This window comes from Chenopodium album, chromosome 1 (assembly GCF_948465745.1).
Source record: "Chenopodium album chromosome 1, dcCheAlbu1.1, whole genome shotgun sequence".
NCBI lineage: Eukaryota > Viridiplantae > Streptophyta > Magnoliopsida > Caryophyllales > Amaranthaceae > Chenopodium > Chenopodium album.
The window spans coordinates 29881400-29902871 of record NC_137834.1 but is presented as its reverse complement, the minus strand read 5'-3'; the positions used below and the strand labels follow the sequence as shown (position 1 = coordinate 29902871).

General features: G+C 36.5%; 1 non-coding gene across 1 annotated transcript; it reads right to left on the bottom strand.

Annotated features, from left to right (window-relative positions):
• Positions 1 to 17646: 17646 nt before the first annotated feature.
• Positions 17647 to 17753, bottom strand: LOC145566535 (small nucleolar RNA R71). Its single transcript, XR_014095442.1, has one exon. It is a non-coding gene; the product is annotated as a small nucleolar RNA R71 (small nucleolar RNA).
• Positions 17754 to 21472: the final 3719 nt, after the last annotated feature.

The following is a 21472-nucleotide window of genomic DNA, read 5'->3' as shown; positions in this document are numbered from 1 at the left end:
CGAATTTAGTAACATAAACATGATTATTGTCTATCAAACAATTTTGAGGTTTAAACATGGCAAAAATAAGCTAAGAGTATGTTTCGCGCCATTTTTCAAACAATTCAAAACTCGCAAAAATGAATTATGAAAGTAATATTGGTTCCATCACTATAATCTACTTCATAATCAGCAATTATAACCAAAATGAACAAGAAAAAGCAATAAAATCAAGCAAAATTCGAAGAAAAAGAGCAAGAACGAACTTGAATAAAGAAATGCTCATATATATAAGGTTCAATACATAACCATTTTTCATGAAATTTGTTGCAAAACACTCCTTAAACATAGTATAACAACATGGAACAAACAATTTCAAGAAAAATGGACCGAATTGAAAAGCCCCAAATTCGAAATTTAGGGTTCAAGGGTTCGAAATCTTCCAAATTAATCCTAAATCAAACAAAATATAACAAAAAACATACATTGGATTATGGAAAATATGAATAAGGGACGAGATCTACTTCCTTTAGCTTTAAAGAACAAGAAAATCCGAGCTTCCTAGAGAGAGAAAGGGGCAAAAATGGCGAAGGAATGAGAAAGAAAGAGCGAAATGAAAATCGCGCTCAGCGATTTCATTTTACTGACATAAATGTTGCGCGCAACTGAATCTGTTGCGCGTGACATACCAGCGCAACTCAGAACGATGCGCGCACCTGCCCAGCGCGACCCACTGAGTTGCGCGCAGATACTGGTCACTTAAATGACCGGAATCCTGATTTTGATCCGCTTGATCATTTTTCAACGGTTTTTGCTCGTTATTAGACGTAATAGCGCGTAAATTATCAAAATCTTTTTAAATTGATTTGCATATTGTATTTTGTTTTCTTCGTTGTTAGTTTTTTGCATCATTCTTGCATGCACAGCGTGCTTTGTGCCTTCCCTAAGCATACGTTTTGAACGTTTTTCGTAAGAGTGTCTTAAGACGTTCTGTGGTGGTGCTTTACGTAAAAGCACCCATAGACAGGTTTGTCATTTTGCTGTACTGACGGTACAAATGTCCGACTTTTCTTCTTTTTTCACGTCCGAAGCAAAAAGGAAAGCTTTGTCATGCAGCGTAAAAATGCAAAAGACGTATCGTACGGCGCAAAATTGTACGGCGTAGGTGTTGCGTAAAATTTCACTTCAACTCAAGCTTTGCGAGATCCACCTCTTGGAACTAAAAGGTGGAGGATTACTTTAGGCGTTAGCTCACGAGTCGACAGGCACACCGAACCATCAGGAACAAACACTTCTTGATTGGAAGCAAATACGGTAATTAGTGCGCTTACTAGCTTACCGGACAGTTAGGGTGTCCGTCCACCCCCTGTATAAATAAGCGACGAGACGATGTCGCGCCTATGTATTCATGTGCCCCCAGTCCTAAGACACGTGTACTCATCTTGTGGAAAAAACTGCTAAGAGAGTTGCCGACTTTCTTCCCTCTCACTGGATTTGGATATATGCCTCCAGTCTTGAGACATGTATTTTTATCTTGTGGACATCAGGCTCGAATACCGGACCCGGCTCGAATACCAGACCATTTCGGCTCGAATACTGAAAAACCCTTTTTCATCTTTTTACCTAGTTAAAGCCAGGCTAAAGTTTCAATGACATATCGAGGGACTATAGACCAACGATGACATGATTGAGAGGAAATCATCCCCTTTTATTCTTTTAAAACCAATCTCTTCTCATGACTTGACATCACCCAGAACACCTTTACTTGTAAAAGCGTTCTACAATTATAAAGGGTCAATTTAGATTCTTTAGCGCGTTAAGAATAGGAAAAACTTTTTCTAGCCTTAATATTTACTTGTTTCGAACACTTAGCGAACTAAGGATCATTTTCGCATCCTTATACAATTTTGAAAGATTCTCTATTCTTTGAGAACTTCGCAGAATGAGTCTCAGATTTATTTCCTTGACTACTTTGATCATCGTCTATTCCAGACTCGATCAAAGTGGGGGCTAACTGTAGACATCTACTTTTGGCCTCCCGTCCCGACAATAAGTGTAATGACGATAAATAAAGCCATCTTCGTGTTAGATTGAAGTGGAGAATGCTTATGGATAACTAGTTAAGCCACAAAACACAAAAACTAGCCCAAACTAAATAAACAAAGCTAAAACGAGGTCCAATTAACTAAATTCAATCAATATTAGGCTTACGCCCGTGCTTAAAACCCAATAATGACGGATTTAGGAGCGCCTAGGTTAAATTTAAATGTTGCCGTAAGAAAATCCGCGCGCATCTCAATCAGTCGCGCTGGGCAGGCGCGCGCAACTAATTCAGTTGCGCGCGACACTCAACGCAACCTCCAGAGATGCACTCGCGGAAGATTCAGAATTTTATAAAAATATAGAATTGAATCTTACCATAAAGTCACGCACAAGAAAATCAGTTGCGCTGCCCATAGCAGCACAACTAAATCACTTGCGCTGGGATGCCGCGCGCAACTAATCCTGTTGCGCACGACACCTGCTGCGGAAGAATTTTCAAAACCCTAAACCTACTTATTCCCTATAAATAGAGGCTTAATCCGAGGCTTAAAACAAACAGAAAATAACCTAAAACTCTGGCAAAATACTTATGAACTTGTGCTACCTAAACCCTCTTGTCCTAAACACTCACCCCTTGATCTTTTGTTATTACGGTGGAGGTTCCCCAACAAGAAGGTGTCCATAAGTGTTCTTAACGGAGATCTAGCAAAGAGAAGTGGTAAATTCCCGAGCACTTAGATAAATCACATTTATTTTTTTGTTTAAAGGAAACTTAATTAATTAATTAGTGTTGTTTGATCATTTTTAAAGGACTGATTAATTATTTTCACATAGTATCTTGCGTTAAATAAAGATTAGAATTGGATAATTAATTGTTGGTTGATCACTTAAGCCAAGCCGAATATTGTTTATTTTCTTGTTCTTTTCACGAATTTAATTAAATAAAGAATAACGACGTAGCAATGTAATTCCTACGTGAATTAACGTGTGTAAATAAAATCAACTAACTTAGTTTTAGGTATCGCGTTGCATAATTTGTTTGGTAATGAAATTGCAAAAAAGGAAGAGCTAGTAGAGGACGTACTAGGGCTAGAATAGCGGTTCCTCCTTAAAAGGAACGTTATTTTAGTACCCTCGCTCCCGAAATCATTTTTAGTTTATGTAGACCAATTTGGGCATGGGTAAACTTACGATTCGTGCTAATTATTCCATGAACTCCACATGGAAGAAGGCATGAACGAGGTTTATAAGTTTTCCTAAAACTCATTGGCGACTCCTACTTGTTTCTTATAAAAAAGCGTGACGAGAGTATCATTTCTAATTGAAGGTCTCCCAAATAGTCAGGAATTCAAATCCTAATACACCCTAACAAGTGTAAAGTCCTAGGCTTTTAAGTGGTCATGGGCGTCTAAGGAAGAACCCCCCTACGATGGGGATCACCCTCCTTACACCTTATGCCTTTTTATGCTTTTTATTTCTTTTGTTATTTTACGTTCTTTTTAGTTTTCTCTCGAACCCTAGTTTCTCATGGCATCTCCATGGATTCTTCCATGGATGATTCTTGGGTTTATTTAAGTTCCTTGAGGTATTTTATTTCTATTTCTTGTTTTTAATTATGTTTTATTCCTTAGATCTAGTTTTAATTATTTCTTCCATGTTTGAGTAGTTTATTTCTAGGGTTTGGGAATCCATGATTATATGATGAATCTTGGTTGGTATTTGTAATATTTTGATTATTCATTTCTCTAATTGATAGTGTTTTATTGTTAATCTTACAACCTGATCAATTTTTTGATTAATTATTGTTAATAAGAGTTTGAATTGAAATATCTTACTTTTGGAGGCTTCCCTACAATTAGCAATTCTTATTATGTTAGCGACCAAACTACATATGTTGAATTGAGAGCGTTAAGATCCGACCGTAGGCTTAGCAATTGTCCTAGATAATTGATTGATTGAATTGTTATTGATATTTGATAAATTTAGAACTATGAACATGGTGAACCATAACCCTAGGTATTTTTATAATTTTATTTATTCCTATTTTAATTTAGACTACTTTTCTATTCGAATACGTGACTTGTTTAGTTTCTCCATACCTTAGAAGTTAAATTGAATATCCATCTTCCTGTGGATTCGACCCTACTTACCCTACTACATTGTTAGTTGGTTTTGTTAGGAATTTATTTTTGACAGGTGTATGATAACCTATCAGGTTCCATCGAGAGAGTTACGTCAGGGTGACTCGATTTCTCCGTACTTATTTATATTATGTGCGGATGCTTTTTTGACTCTGATTTCCAAGGCGGCTAAGGATAAACTCATTCATGGAGCTAGAATATGCAAAAATGCTCCACGGGTATCTCATTTAGTTTTTGCTGATGATAGTATACTTTTTGCTAGGGCTACTATGAAAGAATGCTCAATTATTGCTAATATTATTATTAGCAAATATGAGAAAGCATCGGGTCAGAATGTCAATCTAAGCAAGACAAAAATCTTTTTTAGAAAAAATGTGTGCACAAGTCGAAGGCAAGAGATTATTGATATTTTGGGTGTCCGTGAAATTGAACGTCATGATAAGTATGTTGGATTGCCGACTATTATTGGAAGATAAAAAAAACAATTTTTTAGGATTAAAAGAGAGATTGTGGAAAAAGTTGCAGGGGTGGAAAGAAAAGCTTTTATCAAGACCGAGTAAGGAGGTTCTCATTAAAGTTGTGGCTCAAGCTATCCCGACCTATATGATGAGCATTTTTAAACTCCCTGACGGCCTCATTAATGAAATACATGCTATGATTGCCCGATTTTGGTGGGGATCAATGGAATCTACAAGTAAAATGCACTGGCAGCATTGGGACCTACTATGCCGTCCTAAAGCTCTCGGTGGGTTGGGGTTCCGGGACCTCAAATGCTTCAACAAAGCCTTACTTGCTAAACAGATGTGGAGAATCCACCATAATCCTAGTACTCTCATTCACTCTATTCTAAAAGCTAAATACTTCAAGAATTGTGATTTACTTGAGGTAAAGATCGGATATGACCCGAGCTATGCGTGGAGGAGTATGTTTGGGGCTAAGGAGCTACTTCTTGAGGGTCTCAACTGAGGGTTGGAAATGGGAGTAAAATCAATGTATGGAGTGATGCGTTGTTACCGGGCAACACTTCATCTCTTGTTCCTACTCCGACTGCTGCAAGTAATATGGAGATGCGTGTAATTAACTTAATAGACCATAGCAACAATTCTTGGTATTTTAATGTCATTACTAGCAATTTTTGTAATACCCGAATATTTTCTGATTTTATAAAATATAATTTTTAAATAAATAATTTATATTTCTAGTCATTATTTAGGAAATTTTGACTTTTACCACCTCCCAAAAACGACTTAATTGATTTTACTCCATAAAAAAAGATTTATTTTACCATCATATAAAAAAATAAAAGTTGTCTTTTACCACTAATCACCTCCAAACTAATAGATTCCGCCCATAAATCCGTTAGTGGGGCCTACCTTGCACACGTGTCACCATATTGGGTAAATTTTTTTAAAAAAAAAAAATTAAAAAAATCTTCATCCATCAATTGGTGGTTGTTGCCACCGTCAAGACCTCCACTGCCGGACAGCTACGACCAGCCCCATCACCTAACCGCTACTAGCCCCTACCACCTATTCGCCACACAACAACCACCGCACAGTCACATCCACCGCACCGGATTTCGACCCCCTTTCCACCAATTTCCGACCTCAAAACCCTAGCGCCCAAATTCCGACCACCCATAAAGCACCTCCTAATTCCGACCACTCTTAAAACCCTAGCAACCACCAAATTCCGCACTCCTAAAACCTTAGCTACCACCTACTTCTGACCACCTCCCTAACCCATACACCATATTCCCGCCCCTCCTTAGCCCCACAAGAAATTCCGACCAACCGAGGTAGTTGATTTCGTTGCTAGTTGGTTGACATGGAAAATCGGGGAAGATAAAGAAGAAACGTTAAAAAGGTGGGCCCTACTAACAGATTCATTCATGGAAGGAATTCGTTAGTTGGTGGTAAAATCGAATTTTTGGAAATTTTGTTGGTGGTAAAATAAATCTTTTTTTTTATGGAGGTGGTAAAATCAATTAAGTCGTTTTTTGGAGGTGGTACAAGTCAAAAATTCCTATTATTTATATTAATAATCATTATTGTTTATTTTATATCTAGTATATCTTAAGCCCTATATATATATATGTGTGTGTGTGTGTGTATGTCTTAGGGTGCAGTCGTGTTTTTTCCTTCTCAAAAACTCTAAGAGTTGACCTTTACGAACTTGTTTTAGCTAGTTTAATTGTTTTATGCTCAAACTTCATCAGATTAATTCCCTTCTCAATATATATCATGCAGCAATCATTACCCTTTTGATGATAAAATACCAAATTAAAGTAAATACCCATTTATTAACCAATTAGAGCCCATTATTTCCTTACGCAAGTCATGTTATTCGGCAATTTAACCATGCTTCCATGAGGTAATCACACAATCTTCTAATTCTTTGAGTTGTTTGTTTATAGATTATTGTTTTTATCAATTGTACTTCCTATTATTATGTGTAAATTTTATGATTTGTTATTTGTATGTTCAATAGTTATATAAATGTGATTAAAGTGTTGTATTATATGATTTGAATATCGTATTACTTTTATTGTTTATAATTAATTATTTCTAGGATTTTAATGTTGTTGTTATAGGGAGTATTGTTTTATCGAGGTTTTAGGGTTGATAATGTGGAGTATTAATTCTTTTTGGGTTGTAAGTTAATTATATTTGAGTATTAGTTTTATATTCCTATAAGAGTTGAGATATAATATTATTGAATTGAGTTCGAATTGTCATGTTATTTGGGAATCTGTGCCATTATTGAGATAATATTTATTAGCTTGTGAATGATTATTTGATCATTGTATGAGATCAAAAGGTTGAGAAGGATTGTTTTGTTCTTGGTTTAAGGATCGGCGTTATAGACCTTAGTCCTTGGCATGTTGGTAAGGAAATAATAATCATGAGTTAAGAATGAGGTACAATCTTTATTTATTTATTTTTCTATGGTCCCCTACAATAGGATTTGGCTCATATGTGGTCTGGTTTAAGGTGTTTGTCTGGTTATTGAGAGTATATAAGTTTTATACTTTATGGATTGTTATTCGAATCACCCATGTCCAAGGCTAGGTATAAAACAAAGAGCGTGGCACATTTATGGGATAGATGAGTTGAGTAAAGGTTCGTATTATTACTCGAGGTTGAGTTGATAAAGGTTATTTTCATAGTATAGAGTAAGTTTTACCTTGAGGTATATATGTGTAATGTAGTTTGAAGTGCATTGTTTAATTGTGCTAGTAATGTAGATTATTTTGTTATACTCTGTATTCTGATATGTGGTGATTACTCGGCTTTTTTCTGACGTGTGTGTGTTGTTTTGTTGTGCTACTTGTGTTTGCAGCCATGCCTATTTTTTTATGGTGGCCCTGCGACAATCTATTTTGGAATTTGATCAAGTGATGATCGTAGGTAAAGGAGCTCAAATGTTTCAATTAGTTTGTTATAATGAGTTTATTAAGTTGTATAAATAACTCACCTAGATTTATTGGGTTGTAATTATTGGGATTTTTGTAAGCCTTAGCACTTGACAGATTGTTGAGTGTGGCGGTAATACCTCCGATTTAGGTGTATGCTTCCGCAAATTTATTTAAAGGGTTGTTTATTTTTATTTTATTTATGGTTTATAATTAGCTTGTAAATCGGGGGTGTTACAATTTTAATGAAGCGGAGAAGGCCATGATTCTTATTATCCCTCTGTCTCCCAATAGTCCACCTGACAAGATGTATTGGTGGCCGACGAAAAACGGGATATAAAATGTAAATTCAGGGTATTGGTTGTGCAAAAAGGCCTAAGGTTCAGATGCTTCGATGGATATGGATGCGATTTAGAGACTTATTTGGTCGTTGGTGTGCCCCCCAAAGCTAAAGCATTTTCTATGGAGAGCTTGTAAAGGTTTTTTGGCAGTTAAAGAACGCTTATATTATCGCCACATTGTTACTGATAAATCATGCTCAATCTGTAATTTCTTTGAAGAGACCATCATACACTCAACGTTTGAGTGTACAACAGCTCAAGAAATATGGGCTACCAGCTCTTATGGATCGCTCTTACAACAGGCCCCTGCTTCAATTTTTTGGAGCGATTTATATGGCTTTTGAAGCAGGTTTCTAAGTGCGAGTTGGTGGTTATTGATGCGTTGGCGTTGGCATCTTGGCACTGCAAAAATGCAGCAATATTTGAGCAGGGTCTTCTTGTCTCGTTGGAGGTTGCTTAAGGGTGGGTTAACTTGGTTCGTGAATGCAATGAGTACGCTATCAAGGTTACGAACAGGGTTGCCCCTGTAACCAATGTTGCTGCTAGTTCTTGAAGCTGTCCGAGGCATGGCTTAGTGAAGATCAATTGTGATGCTCACTTTGGGGGTAGAACCGGGTTGGGTGTGGTGATTAGGAATGAACAGGGGGTTGTGCTAGCAGCTATTGTACGTATTAAGCATTCTGGGTGGGGGTGGAAATGGCTGAAGTTGATGCCTGCTACTTCGGGTTGGTGATTACAAGAAGGTTGGGGTTTGCAAAAGTTCATCTCGAGTCTTGATGCAGTTTCTGTGGTTAGTGTTGTCAAGAACAAGTATGCTGGTTTTGCTCCCGTGTTTATGCTTTATGAGGATATCATTAGTCTTTCTTCCTGTTTTAGTTCTTTCTTTATTTCTCATGTCAAGCGGGCGGGTAATACTCTAGCACATAATGTAGCTCGGTGGGATGCCAGGGGTTGTAATGAATTTGTATCTCTTAATCCTTTCCCCCAAAGACTAACAACTTTGGCGGAAATTGATCTATTTTAATTAAATTCGCTGCTTGCCTTTAAAAAATAATAATAATCAACTCTTCACACTAGCAATAATTGAAATACTACCTTCGTTAATTATTGTTATCTGCAACTAAGGGATATTATTTATGAGATACAAAATATTCCAAAGTTGCATATAACAATTAACGGAGGTAGCAACTAGTTTTGGGCCTGGGCGATGCCCTGAGTTATTAGATGTATTATGGTTATTGTGAATTATATAAAAGATACATATTAAGAGATGTATTACAATACAGAGTAGTAATTTTTTTGGATATTAAAGATGAAGACATAGTTCAATGGTTAACTTCCTACCAAAGTTCATCCCTTATGTAAATCATGTTTCTAAATTTTTTTTAATTTGTGTATAATAACATGGAATAATAAACAATAAAGAAAGTCAAGAAAGTGCCACGTGACATGTAATATTGATTCGAAACGCTTTGGAGAGTGCCACATGCCATGTCGACTTGATTCAAAACACCTTTTATTACATATCGCGTATACAAAACCAAATCCTAATTCGGAAACCTAAGTTGCAAAGTTCTAAAGCCCTAGAACTACATTGTATCCAAAAGAAATCATAACATCAATACAAATTATCACCTAATTTTGGAAATCGATACAAAATCATGAAACAATAGTACATTGTATTGAATTTCTTGCTTTAACTAAAATTCTCAAGTAGAAACAAGCTCAACCATTAATCTTCAATACGAAAAAATTATCTAAATGTATGCTCATCCTAATTCAATAAGTCTAACTTCGATATAAAAAAATTAATCAAATTATCCAATTCGCAAACCCTAGAAATTTAATTTAATTAATTAACACTTCAATTGACACTAACTAAAACACCACTTAAATTAACATAACATTACCTAATTTTAATTGGTTGTTTTCGAGTTCGTTTAGTTAAAATTTTAGGAGCTTAGTGGAATTTTTAGTTGAGCATCTTTCTCTCGATTTTGTTGAATTGTTGAATAATTGAATTAATTATAGGACTTTCACTTTCTTCCTTTTCTATCCAATTTTCCAAACACATGACATCTGCACATTTATGGCGGTAACTTTCCCCAAACAATATACCTCGTTCTCGTTTTGCCAACATAACGATTGAAACATTATTAAATTGATTTTTGCTTTATTTTGGAATAATATTATTTTATTGGTGCGTAAGTCCAATTGGACCATATACACACTTTTTCTAAAGTAAATTCCAAAGGATGATATTACCCGTTAAGTTATGACTTATGAGGAGTCCCTCGAGTAGGGTTTGTAGTCCCTACTTAGGGTTTGTCATCTTGTGATCGATTTTCTCTGCTTTCTTCACCAATTTCTACAAATTTTCCTCTGTTAATATGTGCTAAGGTTCGTTTCTTTATTGCGCCCACTTTCTCAAATCATATTTTCATTCTCCGCTATTTCCTTCGCTGGTGTTTGTGCTGTTATTCCTTGGGATTGTTTATGATGGTATGGTGGAGGATTTCCTTTGTTAATTCGTGCTAGTTGCAATGAAAATTTTAATTTGGAACGTCCAAGGAATTGGCAACCCTTGAACGGAACGTACTCTGCGTGACTTATGTTGGAAAGAGAGGACTGAGGTGGTTTTCTTGATGGAGACGATGATTGATTTATCGGTTTTTGAGAGAATCAAAAGAAGGTGTGGTTTCATGAATGGTGTGTGTATTAGCAGTAATGGAAGGTCAGGGGGGATGGGTTTTTGGTGGACGGATGTTGATGTGACTAAAATCTCGTACTCTACTCACTATTATGCTGCGGATGTGTTGAATGCTGAGGGGAACCCGGTTGAGAGGGCCATTGGAGTCTATAGTTGGCCGGAGTCCGAAAATAAACATAAGACTTGTGAGATGATGAATACTCTTAAAACCTCGTGCACTATTCCATGTATTATGTTTGGGGACTTCAAGGAAATTGTGAGTATGAATGAGAAGGATAATGAAGCTATTAGAAGGGAATGTCTCATGGATGCTTTCCGAGAAACAATTGATGTATGTGGACTGCGAGACTTAGGCTATAAAGGCAATATTTTTACTTGGCAAAGAGGTAGAACGCCAGAGACTATGGTTAGGGAGAGGTTAGATAGGTTCCTTGCTGACAGTGTGTGGTGTTCTTTGTTCCCGAACTTCTATGTTATACATCTTCCAAGGGAGGAGTCGGACCGTGCCCCTATAATTGTTGATACGATAAATTACTATGAAAGGGGGAGGAGGAAAAAAAAAACCTTTCCACTTTGAAGCAATGTGGTTGTCCAATGAAGAATGTGCTTCGCTGGTGTCGAAGGCATGGAAGGAGGGGTGTGGGATGGAAGCACATACTCGAATTGCAGGTTGTGCTCATGAGTTGAAAGGTGGGCAACAAAATCTTTTGGTGTCACTAAGAGAAAATTTTGGCATTTAGAAACGAAACTACAAGTTGCACAAGGTGAGAGTGTGGATGCTTCTATGATGAGTAAGTGTGAGCAGATTGCTAGGGAATTGTCTAAAATGCGCCGATTGGAAGAACCTATTGGTTTGCAAGATCTCGAGCAAATGAATTGAGGGATGGTGATAAGAATATGGCATACTTTCATCATAAAGCCAGTGCTAGAAAGAAGAAGAATGCAATAAAGGGGGTTGATAGACAAAAACGAGAATTAGTGTGATGATGATGTTGGGATCCGTGCAATTGTGGGTATTTATTTTTAAAAACTTTTCTCAACTAGCTGCCCCACCGAAATGGATGAAGCTATGGCAGGTTTTGAATGTTGTGTTTCTGATTATATGAATAATGCTTTGAGTTTGGAGCCAACCAGTGCCGAAGTCAAAGAAGCCTTATTCCAAATGCACCCTAACAAAGCGCCCGGGATCGATGGTATGCATGCTCTTTTCTTTCAAAAATTTTGGCATATTGTGGGGTCCAATATAATTACTCTTGTCAAAAATTGGTGGAGGGGAATGTGAATATAAATTAGATTAATAGAACGTGCATTGTATTAAATCCTAAATGTAATTGTAGACACCCACATATGTCTCCCCAAAACCAAACCCAGTGATGAATACCATTCATGTCATTTGATTTTCGAACGAAGTGAAAGTGTAAAAAGTCGATCTAGTGATGTGGATGATTTTATTAAAATATCTCTCTTTCTGTTTTCAAAAATGTTTCTTATTTCACTCTATATATGAAAAGAGCCAGTCCAAATTAGCTTGGTCCATGATAAGGGTCCAATAATAGTGTAGTTGGATTGGGCTCGAGAAGATCTTTCCAACGATATATTATAAGCCCAATTCCGATGAATAAAGAGGAAGTTATGAATTAAATTAAATTAGGCCCGAAATGATTTTATGGATTAAAATGATCTAGAGGAGGGCCTATTAGTTATTATTCCTAAAGTTATTAGGATTGATTTTAATCTTCTAGAAATATCTAGAAGGTCTTTTTAAATTCAAATAAGATTGGGATTGATAATTATATTTTAAAGAGTTTTATTTTGAATAAAATATGTGATTTGTCACAAATAAGATTTTAATCTGCTTAACGCGGAATTCGCTGCTTAATCGTATTAAAAAGATGATTCCACGTACAAAGCGCGTTTTAATTTTGACTAAGCGCGAGACGACAAAACAGTCACTTGGCGCTAACAGCTGTCGCCTGGCGCTGCTCCAGTCGTCTGGCACTAAATCCTGTCGTTGGTGACATGAGGTATTTTATTCCGAATATGACTTGATTTGATTCCGAGCTATTTTTTTCTATAAATAGGGGTCGTATCCCCCCGTTTTTCATCATTCACAATAATCATCTCTCTCTATTCTCTCTCTAAAAGATAGAAGCTTTCTCTCTCGATCTCTATTCTTTTTCTAAACCTTCCCTCTCACAAAATTCCACATTCATTAGTTCTAGACACACCTAACCAAGTTCGAAGTTGTCTTCGCCCTAGACGTGAAAGGTTTAATATCTCTGAGGGTTTGGTCCCAAATCTCTATTTCAATTATTTAATTTAATTGTTTGATTTATTATTTTCCTTGAAGTTACTAACGTGTGTATTTTATTATTAGAAAGAGGTACGAGGCATCGGAGTAAGTAATTTAATTGCTTTATTGATCTTTTGATATAGAAATCATGCTTATAATTAAATTATTTTGTTGATTCCTAGTATCATGTTAGGATGTTTTATTGCTTCCTAGTATCATGTTTAGAGTAATAACTAATATTTATAATATCATGTATGTTTATATGATGTTTCCTATTCTTTCTTTCTATCATGTTAGTATCATGTTAGGGTTAAAGCTTTGATCTTTATGCCTAGTGACATGCTAGGGTTTGTTATTAATCTTGTTGGTATCAATCCTAGGATCTTGCTATTAATATTATGATTTATTATTATGATGATTATTATTATGTTGCTTGATATATTATTATTATTGTTATTGCTTTATCACGCCTATTATGCATGTTTAAAGGGAATTTGTACTTGTAATCACGCTTAATAAGATAATTAATAATCTTGTTTAGGTTAATATGATTATAATTCAAGTGGTCGCCAATAATAGATTTGTTTGTGCATTAATATTCAACCAACATAGATTAAACAGGTTTAGGGTTAACCTATTGATTGTATGTTAGTTAGAAAGCGCACATGAATACGAGAAGAATAAAGTAGAGGCCTATTTTTAGGGCAAGTTTAATTTCTTTTAGGTTCGATTTGTACCTTCATCCCCGAACTTCTAGTCATGGTTCCAGACCTATTGGAGTTAACGATCTCCTGGATCATTAAGAGGTGTAACCTTCACCCTGTGAACGATTTATAAGTTCCTAAAACTTGTTGGCGACTCTTTTACTCTGGCTTCCTTCCCTTTGGACGCCGCCATGATTAAGTGTATGATCACAGTGGGGATCAAGTGTGGGATGCTTGAAATATTCAATATCTAATTTATTCTTCTCGTATTCATCATCATATTAACAATAAAGCATAATAATATTAGCAAGATCTTAGGCAGCATGATACTAACAAGATTAATAACAAACCCTAGCATGTCACTAAACATTAAAGATCAAAGCTTTGTCCCTAACATGATACTAACATGATATAAAAAAGAAATAGGAAGCCTAATAGGCATACATAATATCATAAATATTAGTTAACCCTAAACATAATACTAGGAAGCAATAAAAACATCCTAACATGATACTAGGAATCAACAAAATAATATAAACATGATTTTTATATCAAAAGATCAATAAAGTAATTAAATTACTTATTTTGATGTCTCGTATCTCTTTCTAATAACAGAATACACGCGTTATTAAGTTCAAGGAAAATAATAAATAAAAAATTAAATCAAATAATTGAAATAGAGATTTGGGACCAAACCCTCAGAAATTATCAACCTTTCACGTCTAGGGCGAAGGCAACTTCGAACTTGGCTAGGTGTATCTCAAACTTGTATATGCGGAATTTTGTAAGAGGGAAGGGTTAGAAAGAGGGAGAAAGAACAAGCTTCTAGCTTTAGAGAGAGAAAGAATAGAGAATTAGATGATTGTCGATGATTGTGAATGAATCAAAAACGTGGAGATACGACCCCTATTTATAAGAAAATAGTCCGGAAACGATAGAAAAGAATTAGAATTCGAATTGAAATAAAATTGGTTCTGTTGCATGGCTATCGCACGCAACAGAGCCTGGCGACAAGCCAACAGACCTTGTCGTCGTGCGACAGATCTGTCGTTTGGCGCTGGGACAGTTTTTTGCAGATTTTGTTTTTATCATATCTTTTGATCCAAAAGTCCAAATAAGTCATATAATATGTCTTTGGAAAGCTCTTAAAGTATAATTTACAACCCCATTAGAATCAGATTAAAATATTTTGTAAATAAAAAGATATGGCCGAAATAGTGGAAGGATAACAGTTTTGGATAGAGTTTCGTATTTCTTTCATATCTTTTTCGTTATAGCTTGAAATTAATATTATAATGTATCATTAGAAAGATAATTTCAAGATATATCCAACCATATAAGACTTGGATAAAAATTATGAGGAATGAAAATAATATCTAAACATCTTCCATATCGCACAGAACAAGGATTCTCAAAAAGAGAAGTTTTATTCAATTTCCAATTCTGATCTTATCTTTTCAAAAAAGGATACTTAAGATCTTTTAGAAGCTTATAGAAGCTTCTAATAAATCCTAATTAGTTTAGGAATGGGATTAAACCTATGGACCCTCCACATGATCATCGGGTCGTTGGTAAAATCCGGTTTGGGCCCAGTTTAGTATTTTGGCCATAACATCCTCATTATTCATCGGAATTGGGCTTATAATATATCGTTAGAAAGATATTTTCAAGCTTCATCCAACTAAACCATTATTGGACCCTTACCTTGGATCATACTAAACTGCATTGAACGTTTTCCATATATAGGGTAAGAAAAGAAATATTTTCAAAAACATAACGAAGTATTTTATTAAAACAACCGCATCACAAGACTTTTCACATTTCACTTCGTTCGATAATAAAATGACATGAAAGGTATTCATCACTGGGTTTGGTTTTGGGGAGACACATTTGGGTGTCTACAGATGGTGGGCAATGATATGTCCAATTTATATAGTGTTTTATCCCCATTCCATGGTCATAATTAGTGGTGTTTTTGGCTCTTTAGAGCCACTTTTATTACTAATTTTTGTTTTCTAGTGTTTTTGTAGCTTTGCTTGAGTTTTGTAGGAAATTGCACATTTGGAGCGTTTTCCGAGTTTTTCACGAAGCAACTACGAGCATTAGGAGGACACGACCGTCTTTGAAGCCCAAGACCGGTTAGAGCCGGTGATTAAGGGTTCGGTATGTGATACCGGGGCACATGGATCGAGTATTCAATACCCAAAGAGGAAATCCGGATTGGGCCAAAAAATCGAGCCCAATCGAAGTTCAAGCCTCGAAGAAGAAGCCGGGCCCGATCGAGCGGGCGCGCACAAAGCAGCAGCACCAAGAAGGCGCGCCCGATCGGGTGAGCGTAAGCTCAATCGGGCACGGCGCATCAGGAAGGGCGAAGGAAAAAAGGCGGGCCCAATCAGGCAGTCCTTCGCCCGATCGGGCGCGTGTTTTTGGAAGATCTGATTGTCGAGATTGTTAGTTTTCAATTAGGATTTGTTTTAGGGATGTTTAAGTACGATTTTTGTACGTAATTTTGATTACCTTCTTTTTTAGATTTTCCCTCTCTACTTAGAATATTTTCTCTCTCTAAAATTCTCTCAACTTTAGTTCTTAACTCCATTCCTTAATCCAGATTTCTTTTGGTAACAATTCCTTCTCTTTTAATTTTAGTTATTTTCTTTAATTCTTTCATCATGTGTTGCTTTATTGTTTTGATTAGTTTAGATTTAATTATGTTTGAGTAGTTTTATTTCTAGGGTTTATGGGGATCTAATAAATAATATGAAGGGGTAATTTGTGATTGTTGATTATCAATGCTTGATTAATTTCCTATTGGTTGATTTAATGCTATGCAATTAGGTTTGGCCAGATTTAATTGTATGAGTTTAGCAATATTAATTCGAGATTTGACAGATGAGAATTGATGTTTAGGCTTAGTTTCAATAAGCAGACTAATTTATAAATGGTTAAGTCAAGATTCGAGAGATGAGATTTAATACCGGTAAATTAACTCTGTGATTATAATACGTAGCGAAAGCCCTTTATAATTTGGTTAATTGATGCTTGATGATTGCTTATTATGATTTGCCCTGGAATATTGTTTATTAGTGAACCTATGCCCTAGGTTTTCCCTTTATTGACTTACATCCCTTTTTATTCCTTTCCTATTCTTACTTTTAGTATTTAATTACCTTTTTACAACAATTTGTTACTTGATAAGTTAGATTGCATTTAATTAATTAGGAGTAAATTGAGTTGTTTCCCTGTGGTTCGACCCTTCTTCCCTATCTACATAGTTAGTGGATTTAGGTTTTATTTTTTATTAGGTGATTACGATTTGAGCCTGTCAAATTTTGGCGCCGTTGCCGGGGAAACGGTTTTATTTTTATTTTCTGATTATTTTTGTAGTCTAGATTATCCCCTCTTGTCTCAGAGAACGTTAGTTCTTTGAGACAATTCTCATATTTGTCTTTTAGTTCCTTGTTTATGCCTAGGTGTTCCAGATCAGGTTACATTCCATTCGATCCTGAGATCGAGCGCTCGTTCCATAGGCAAAGGAATCTTTATAGACAAATTTTGGCGGGTTCTGAGGAAGACAACAATCGAAGAGACCCTCCTTCTGATTCTAGCGATGCAAAAATTCCTTCAGATTCAGAATCAGAGATGACGACCCAAAAGAAACTCAGTGACTACTCGCAGCCGAAGCTCACAGACTTTCCGCACCTTACTCCCACTCCGGCTCTAGATGGATTTCAATTTGAGATCAAGCCCCAATTTATCACGATGATAGAGAGGAAGCAATTTAGTGGAGCTAAGGGTGAAGATCCTAATCTTCACATTGCAGATTTCTGCCAGTATTGTAACACCATTAGACAAGCTTTGGTCATGCAGGACCAAATCAGAGAGATTCTTTTTCCCTTTTCATTATGTGGCAAAGCTAAATTATGGTTTAATAGTTTGAATAGAACTGCACTTGGTATTACTGACTAGGAAACTCTTGCTTTGAATTTCTATAATAAATATTACCCTGCAGAGAGAATAGTTGTACTAAGGAGTGCTATTCAGAACTTCGCTCAAGAGGCCGACGAAACTTTATACGAGGCCTGGGAGAGGTTCAAGGATCTACAGAGAGAATGCCCCCACCACAATCTAGCACAATGGAAATTGATCCAAGCCTTCTACAATGGACTTGGAAATTCATCTAGATCGGTTCTAGATTCTGCAACTAGTGGGAGATTCATGAATTTAAATGTGGACGATGCAGGACAGGTTATCGAAGATATGGCAATACACAATTCCCAATACGGGAATCCGAGAGGGTTTGCAAATAAAGGAAAACATAATGTCGATTATGTATCCTTTTTGCAAGCTCAATTAACGTCTATTTGTCAAAAATTAGATAATCTTACTACTACTCCTAACTCTGTAGCTAATGTTTCTATTGTTGCTAACAATGAAGCTTTTTGTGAAAATTGTGGAATTGTAGGGCATTGGGAGCAAGATTGTAGGAGTTCTATAGAACAAGTTAATGCCTTCCTAACCTATAGGCAGAATAACCTATATTCCAACTCTTATAATCTTGGTTACCGGAACCATCCATATCTTTCATACCGGAGTACCAATGTACAAAACCCTCCACCTCCACAAAAACCACAACAGCAACCCCCACCACAGCAGAAATATTACCATCCAAATTCTGGCCAGAAAAGCCAAGCACAACCCTCATCATCTTCTGACCCTGCCATGACAGAAATTAGAGCAATGCTTACTAATATGCAAAAGCATATGGAGAGTAGGGATGCGCAAATTGATTCTATTTTATCCCACAATAAAATCATGGATAGTCAAATTGCAAAACTTTCATCTACCCTACAACCCCGTCAGCAGGGAGCTCTACCATCACAACCTATCCATCCTACAGATCATGCCAATGCAATCACTCTAAGGAGTGGTTCACATTATGATGGACCTCCTATGCCAAAGGAAGATGGACCAGTTCCTGATCCAGATTCCTCTATACCAAACGCTAATCCTGCTAACCCTACAGGGCTACAAACAGATATTAACCCTTCTAATGTTTCTTTGCAGGGTAAATCTCAGGATAAGGGAGGAGATGTACAGAGCTCGGTTATCAAACTACTGTTCCCTAATAGACAATTGAAGAGTAAGTTTGATAAACAATTGGTAAGTTCTTAAAGGTTGTGAAAAACTGCAGGTAATAGTTCCTTTCACTTATTTAATCACTCAGGTTCCTGCATATGCTAAATTTATGAAAGACATTCTGACTAGGAAAAGGGCCTTTAATGAGGTAGAAGCTGTAGCTTTCACAGAGGAGTGTAGCGCCTTATTGCAAAATAAGTCCCCTCCTAAATTAAAGGATCCCGGTAGTTTTTCTATCCCTTGTCATATAGGGAATGTTTTTATTGATAAAGCTTTGTGTGATTTGGATGCCAGTGTCAGTGTTATGCCATCGTCTGTCTGTGCTAAACTTAATATGGGAGAATTAAAAGTTACTAATATCACTTTGCAATTGGCAGATCGTTCTGTAAAATACCCCCTAGGTATTTTAGAGGATGTCCCTGTCAGAGTTGGTAAATTTTTTATTCCCGTTGATTTTGTTGTTTTAAACATGGCAGAGGACACACAAATACCCATTATATTAGGTAGGCCTTTCCTCCATATTGCAGGAGCCATTATTGATGTGAAAAATGGTAAACTAACCCTTTCTGTTGGTGACGATAATGTTACTTTTAATTTAGGGAAAGTTTTGAAAGGGCCTATGCTTGAGGAAAATTGTTGTTATATTGATGTAATTGATATAATGGACTATATTTGTCATGATAGCTTGCCACAGGTTCTTGCAAGGGATCCCCTGCAGGAAATTCTTTGTGGGAATTTATCTACAGATAATGCAAGCGTCTGGGGTAATGAAGTACAGGATATTGAAAGAGCTCTTTCCTTAAAAGAGTTAAACCCCAAGGAAACAATGAAGGTAGTAAATTTAGTTCGGGAATCGAAACCTGCAGAGGTCAAGAAACCTGAACTAAAACCTCTCCCTTCTCATTTAAAATATATTTTTCTGGATGAACAGGAACTATACCTCGTGATCATCAGTACTGCACTCCATGACCTACAAACTTCCCAACTTCTAGGGGTTCTTCAAACCCATAAGAAAGCAATTGGGTACATTATTGATGATCTTAAGGGTATTAACCCTGATTTTTGTATGCACAGGATACATTTAGAGGATAATTATAAGCCCTGCATTCAACCCCAAAGAAGATTGAATCCTAACATGCAGGAAGTAGTCAAGAAAGAGGTTATGAAATTACTTGATGTGGGTATTATCTATCCTATTTCTAACTCCAAGTGGGTGGTGTGCAGGTAGTGCCTAAAAAAGGTGGGATGACTGTGATCACTAATGAAAAAAATGAACTAATTCCCACTAGAATTGTAACAGGGTGGCGTATATGTATTGACTATCGTAGACTAAATATCGCCACTAATAAAAAGGACCACTTCCCTCTCCCCTTTATAGATCAAATGATTGAGAGGTTAGCTAACCATAAGTTCTTTTGCTATTTGGATGGGTAGTCGGGATTTTTCCAAATTTCGATTCACCCTGAATATCAGGAAAAGACACCCTTTACATGCCCTTATGGCACTTTTGCATATCGTAGAATGCCCTTTGGTTTATGTAATGCCCCCGCTACCTTTCAACGTTATATGATGAGCATCTTTTCTGATTTCATAGAGTCTATTGTGGAAGTCTTTATGGATAATTTTAGCGTGTATGGTTCTTCATTTTATTCATGTCTAATAAATCTCGCTAAAATTTTAAAACGATGTGAAGAATGCAACTTAGTTCAAAGCTGGGAGAAATGTCACTTTATGGTGACAGAGGGAGTAGTTTTGGGTCACATTGTATATGACAAGGGCATACAAGTAGACAAAGCAAAGATTTCAGTGATTGAGCAATTACCTCCCCCAGTTAATGTTAAGTGAGTTAGAAGTTTCTTGGGTCATGCGGGGTTTTATCGTCGCTTTATCAAAGATTTTTCTAAAATTGCTAAACCACTGACTCAGCTTTTGCTCAAGGATGCCCCTTTTATTTTTACTGACGATTGTCTTGAGGCTTTTAACGGGATTAAGCAGGCTTTGATATCGGCACCCAACATATGTGCTCCCGATTGGAATCTCCCTTTCGAGATCATGTGTGATGCAAGTGACTTTGCGCTAGGAGTCGTGCTAGGACAAAGAAAGGACAAGGTTTTGCATGCTATTTATTATGCAAGCAAAACTTTGGATGAAGCCCAAGTCAACTATGCCAATACGGAGAAGGAGTTTCTTGCTGTTATATATGCTTTAGAAAAATTTAGATCATATCTTGTTGGTTCTAAAGTCATTGTTTTTACTGACCATGCAGCGTTGAAGTACTTGATAGCTAAAGCGGAATCAAAGCCAAGGCTACTCCGTTGGGTTCTTTTGCTCCAAGATTTTAATATCAAAATAAAAGATAAAAAGGGAGCAGAACGTAGTGGCAAACCACTTGTCACGTATCAGGTATGATGAGGGTAAGGATTCTCTTCCTATAGATGATTCTTTCCCTGATGACAATCTATATGCAGTTGTAGAGCAACACCCATGGTATGCAGACTTTGCTAATTATTTAGTGGGTGGTACTCTACCTCCTGACTTAGCTTGTCCTACCAACAAAAAAAGAAATTCCTTTTTGATGTTATACATTATTTTTGGGATGATCCTTTTTTGTTTCGTGAGTGTGCAGATGGATTATTTTGCAGGTGTGTTCCCGAATGGGAAGTCCAAGGTGTGCTCACTAGTTGTCACACCTCACCATATGGAGGATATC